Source organism: Poecilia reticulata, chromosome 8 (assembly GCF_904066995.2).
Source record: "Poecilia reticulata chromosome 8, P_reticulata-male-v2, whole genome shotgun sequence".
Classification (NCBI taxonomy): Eukaryota; Metazoa; Chordata; class Actinopteri; order Cyprinodontiformes; family Poeciliidae; genus Poecilia; species Poecilia reticulata.
In genome coordinates this window covers 10,073,184-10,079,354 of record NC_088837.1, presented here as the reverse complement: position 1 = coordinate 10,079,354, position 6,171 = coordinate 10,073,184, and the positions used below count along the sequence as shown (strand labels likewise).

Below are 6,171 nucleotides of genomic sequence, written 5' to 3'. Positions count from 1 at the left end.
AGATGGAAAACAATATTTGATGACAACATGAAATAAAAGACGGGGGGGGAGAGTCGGGGGACTGGGAATGCTGCTGCTTGTCATCCACTTTTAATGATTTGGAGTTGTTTTCAACTCTGAGAAGTACACATCTACTTTTTTCTGATGTTCTTTTAATAATCTCAACACCCAGCTGAACTTTCAAACAATTTTACGGCATGTTTATGAACTCTTGTAAATAAGTTAATGTCCTGATAGCCTTGAAGAGATCATAGGTCCTAGCGGTGCGTCTTAAAGGGTAACGGAGAGAAGGTGACAGCAAAAGGAAACCTTACATTGTCAGCCACATTTAATGGACTTACTGGTCAACATTTATTTATTTACCAGTGATACAAACAATGTTTCTACTGTTGGGGAAGAAAAATCCAATGATAGAAACTTTAACATTTCACAATATTGGAAGAAATACAAAGAGAAATCTTTGCCCACTACCTTTTGCACAAAGGTTAGAAATACGAGCGTATTAACAAACTGTCGTAATTAATGCCAGGAAGAACGATTTAGAAGAAAAAAGAGAAGCCAACAACAACAAAAAATGATCGGAGGCATCAGCTTAGAAATGCAAGTGGGTGGGGGCGATTTAATAAACAAAAATCAGCTGTTTCAAGAGACATTTCAAAAATAATCAGCCACTCACACACTCATTCACACCAAACAAAACTGAAACATCTCGCAAATATGACATTACGTAGGAAAAAAACCCAAAAAGTTTGAAATTAGTTAATTTACTTTTTGCCGCTTAAAAACCAAACAAAAACCATACAGAAACTTCACACCGGGTCGGCGTTCCCCGGTGGCTTCCTTCTCCAGGCCTGCAGCGCACTCCGCCAAAGTCACTGCAGGATTCGGAACCGATCCTCGCCCTGTGCGGCAATTAGTTGGGTTTATTATCGAGAAGTCTTCTTGATTTCTCCAGGGTTGGGTCCAGCCCAAGACTCCATCTAGCCAAACACTCTGTGGAGCTCCACCGGTCCATACTGCTGCGTCTCTCCGCCATGCTTCTCCTGCCACACACTCTTGCTGTCAAACCCACGGGTCTTTTTATAAGTTCGGCTAAACCTGTGACCCACATCATTTTGTCCGTGGATACTTTGGTTAAAATGCAAGAAATTATTGCATTTTAACAATTTTTTTCCCTCACAGAATAATTTTAGTGTGATGATGTCACGTCATGCTCTTTTTCTTCTCGTTTCCTTTTCTAAGTAGTTAATGTCAGCCATTCTAGCAATGTATCCAGGGTATTTGAAAGACAACAAGGCCACAGATCCTCCACTGTACTAAGACAGCAGGAATGAGGTGTCGTTCCACGCATCCACTGATTGTTTCACCACAAACCCACCTGGAGTGTGTGTTGCCAAAAAGCTTATTTTTAATGAAGCCACCAGTTTTACTTCACAATCTGATATTAATTTAAGCAAAAAAATTTTTTTTCAGTTTTTGTCAGTTTGGACCACCAAAATCCTTTCTACCAAGATAATGAAAGAGATAACTACCTCGACTTAATTTAAATTCAGAAGTTCACACACACCAAGATTCATTATGCCTTTGTACTATTTGGGACGCGTTTCAGAGAATATCTGTGAATCAGCAACTGAACGTGTAGAAAATATCTTGCGAAGATGTTGCTGAAGCTGGTTAAAGAAATTTATTATCCTCCGTAAAATGACTCTTGCACTTCATGGGCTGAATGGCCAATCAGAGAGGAAGAAGCCACGACTCCAAAAGCAGCACAAGTCAGTTTGTAAGTACACTCAGGGATAAAGTCTTTATTTCTTGGATACATGACTCAGTCTGATGAAATTGTATTATGTGTAATTTGTGGCCATTTCTTCTACTTGCAGTCTCAAGAAAAATCAGGCTTGATAAATTAGAATAAATCATATAAGGTGGTTATATTTTCTCCAGAGTGAGACCAACATGTACAATGTCACTCTAAAATGCTAAATTTTTTTTGGATGAAACAAACCTTGAAAGTAGGGATGAAAGAATTGTAAATATACATTTGACACTGAACTGGAAAAAATAAGCTAATAAAAATGTATAACGTTGATGGCGCAGGCCATCTGTTGATAAATGTTAGCAGGAAAACATTTTTCATGGCCAAGAGATTTACTGCACATATTGAAAACTCAATATCATTTTTTTTTTACATTCTGGGTAACTGTTAGCTCCTTTATTGCAATTTTGAGTGCAATATCACTGAGACTACTGAAACTTTGATGCATGAAGGTCTGGTGTCCATTTAAATTCAACTCGAACAATATTTATTCATTAATACTGGGCTGCTTTCCCCCCACCCCCTCTTCATTCAATGTCATCAACATTACTTCTAAGCATAATTTCTGATGAGTTATCTTACATTTGTCCTCAAACCTCTTCGTTTATAAAAGGGGTCTGAGTGACCAGTCAGACAAGAGTTTTATACTCTTATACACAGAGCTGAGGAAACACAGCTGTGTGTTTCCTCTCGTTCAGAGGAAACACACAGAGCTGTCCTTAAATCTCAGAGCTACTTCAGCAGCAGTCCTCGATGAATAATTGATTTCAGTCCAACACGGGAAATTTCCATCTGCATTATTACCCAGTGTGTTCTCAGCTCAAACGTACGCATAAATGCAGCTTCTCCAGGGGAAACGTGAAACCTGGAAAGATGAGTTGGTATATAATCACATTCCAGGGGGCGGAGGATTATTCTGGATTGTCTCAAGACTAAAGTTTAAAGGTCACCGCTTCTTAAGATCTTGAACTGACTATCGGTTTCACTCGGGTGACCCACTGAGTGCTCTTGGAGGAAACTCGAGGTCGTAAAATAATGCTCAGCAGATATCGAAAGCTTCTGATTCAAAGCAAACTTTAAGAAAATATTTTTTTTTTTATACCACAAGAAAACATGTTGAATGTTTTTTTTTTTTAAATCAAAAGCAAGCAAAAAATAAATAAAATAAAGTCAGTAGATAAAAATCACTGCGAAATAAGAACCTGAATATTTTGGTGATGATCAGTTTTTGTTACAGCTAAAAGTTGTTCAGTTCTCTCTTAAATATGAGTTGTTATGCTTATGCTCAAAGCCTAAACAATGATAAAGTACATTAAGAAATCACTATGTCCCCCCCTACACCACCAAGTCTTTTAACCCTTTCATGTATGAATGATGATCCTTTGTGTCAGGATTTTTTTCCCATTTTTTTAAATTTTCTTAGGCATAATTTTTGTCTTTTTTCAGGTGATCAATTGTAATTTTCTCCAAATACAAAGTTATTTGAAAAATACATCAGTAGTATTAATCTTTAGGGGTTATCTGATGTCACAATATTTTTTTTTTACCTGCAAGAGTCGTCTACAGTAGAAGAAGGGACCGGGTCGGTCGGCATGCTTTTTTGTCTGTCGGCCATATTGGATTTAACAAAAATAATTGCTTCCATTTGCAGCTGGTGGACAGTAGTTGACAGTGTATTTTATGATGCATTAGTGTCCACTTCAGTGGTCTGTGTGCATTTATAACATAAAAATCCACAAGCAGCACGTGAAAATGGCTTTTAGATAACTGTCCACTGTAGTGACCACTATACATGAAAGGGTTAAAATTAACAAAATAATTTTGAAATGCACTTTTCTGATACAAAAAGAGCCTTTGCAGCCATGCAGTGTGCAACACTACATCATTATGTGAGTGGTGACAATGCGTTTATAACAACAGAGCATTAAGTCTCAAAATGGGTTCAATGTTAAAATTGTTCTCTGTGCACACCAACGCATCAGTTTTTGATGAACATCTGAAGTCTGAACTTGAACATCTTAAAGCTTGGAAGTAGTTACACTTGGATATTTTCACATTCATTCCCTTCAGGGTCACACGGAGTAGATCGTCAAGCTCGGTATTGATACACTTCAGCTGTACCTTAAGAGAAAGAGGGAAAAGAAAAGTATGCAACAGCCACGGCTTGACTTTTAAACACCAGTTTACCAACATGAATAATAATGAAGAAATCTGTCTCGGTGTGAAAGCTGCAGAATGTTTTCCTCTCCTCTCATCCCTGTTCCTCTCACACACTCCCTCTTGGCATTCTGCCAAGGCTGGTCTTTATCCACAGGCATCCTCTGTGACAGAAGCTGGCACAACAGGGATACTTTTCACAGAGATGCCATGCACAAACTCATCTCTCTCTCTCTCTCTCTAGGAGCGGAGCCAGAGTCTGTTTTCCATAATCAGGTCAGACACAAACACCCACATCACAGCGCTCCTGCCCCCAACATCCAACTCAGCACGCTTCAGGTGGAGCTCGGCGTGGAGGTCTGCTCACTGAATTAAGCGACGACAGACGTAACCCAGGTCAGATGCAAACCGGTGCTGAACTTACAGTTCATGCTGTTAATACAGCCTTGCTGTCTCACCTGAAAAGTAATTCATTATTTGCTAGGGTACGAAATGAAATGCTTTTATTTTTGATTAAAAGTCAATCTGTGAACTTTCTTGTACAAACATAAAAAGTATTAGCACAATGAAGTTTTTACGTTATAACATGAGGAAGCTCTTTTTTTTTTTTCTTCTACCTTTGTGGCAGCTCTACGTTGACTTTCCAGAGGTGCTTACTTCACCTTTGTGGCCGCGCTTCCGAGTTCTATTCAGAGGTTCATGAAGGCGTTACGGCAATGGTGAAAAGCTCCAATGCAATTTCTCATCAAGGTGAACTGTATTATAAACTGTGCTCCTATTTACTCGAAGATGAAAATGTGAAATATTAAGTGACTCACCACAGTTCAACTTACTCTTACTACAGCTATGCAAGGTAAGATGGAAGCATATTTTTTTAAAAATATATATTTTACAGGACTTGCTGCAGTAATAAACTTTTTATAATATTGGAATTATGAAACAACTTATTTGAAAGTGCTGTTCAGTATGCTGGTGCTTAAGTTCCCCATTGCGTAAATCCTTAAGTTTACTTATTTTAGGCGAGAAATCATATTCTTTACCATGAAAAAAAATAAATCTCTGTACTAAATAAAAAAATTACAGCATGTACAACTGAGTATTAGTGCCATAGTAGATCAAAGAAAAAAAATGTGGCTTCAGAGGAGAAAATCTCTGCCAAAATTTCTACATCAATTACACATATATATGTACAAGAAGACACTTTGATATTATCTGCATTCTGACTTTACAAGGTCAAAGAATAAGCTGGTTTCATGGAAATTTTTCCTTTTTTTCAGATTTGTAACATTTGAACTTCAAAGAGTATTCAAGTTTTTGAATTATTTGGCAAATATTTTCTCCTCCTCTTTTTTGGGGCAAAAATGGCATTAATACTCCATCATACATGTGGCACAAGTAAGCAAGAGAAGAAAACACAGTGACAGTATTCCATGGTTTGTAGATTTTTGCTCAGTGAATGTAAATCCAACAGCAACAAAAACTGAATAAACTCCAATAGTGTCTAATATTTTGACAAAAAAATGTGTCCTTTTATTCAAAAATATGCATAGTTGCAAACCCCAAGCAGTTTTTGTTGCAAAATATCACCAGAAAAACAAGAACACTGCATGTTGCTAGCTTAGGAAAATTCTACTCAAAAGGAGAAAAGCTTGGATGATGGTCAAGTCCAAGCAATATGGCTACTGAAATCTATTCAAAAAGGAAAGTTGAATGGCCAGACTGGACTATGACTAGAAGGAAGATTCAACCTTAGAAAACCAAGACACAGCTACATCATATTAACAAAGAAATGATCCACCATCGTGTAGCGCGTGAAATAAAGCATTAAAACCATGTAAGAGATAAAATAACTCATTATCATTAAGTCATATAATGAGACCAATCTGTCTGTGAAGTAAAATAGACTGAAAACCTTTAAGACAGATTCAAAAACAGGTCATGCACTGTCAAGAGAAACTGAGAAATAAAAGGAAAAGAACCTCAACAAAGACACAAAATAAGAAAATCCCTAGCAAAGTTAGGAAAACCTATAGAAGCAATCCATGAGGTTAAAGTAGTTACAACAATGATCAGTTTATTTGAACTATTGATTCTTTGTGTCTTATTAATAAATCAGTCACATTCATGTGTCTGCACAACCCGTATCAGGCAACGAGTCTCTTCAGTGTTTGCAGGAAATGCATTATTAACTAGTGCAT

At 37.4% G+C, this 6,171-nt stretch overlaps 1 long non-coding RNA gene across 2 annotated transcripts in view; it reads left to right on the top strand.

Annotated features, from left to right (window-relative positions):
- Positions 1-4,207: 4,207 nt before the first annotated feature.
- LOC103469136 (uncharacterized) overlaps positions 4,208-6,171 on the top strand; it is a 68,138-nt gene continuing 66,174 nt past the window's right edge. For both annotated transcript variants that reach the window (XR_014088566.1, XR_014088564.1), the window contains exon 1: positions 4,208-4,369. This is a non-coding gene — a long non-coding RNA (uncharacterized LOC103469136). The remainder of the gene's footprint in view (positions 4,370-6,171) is intronic.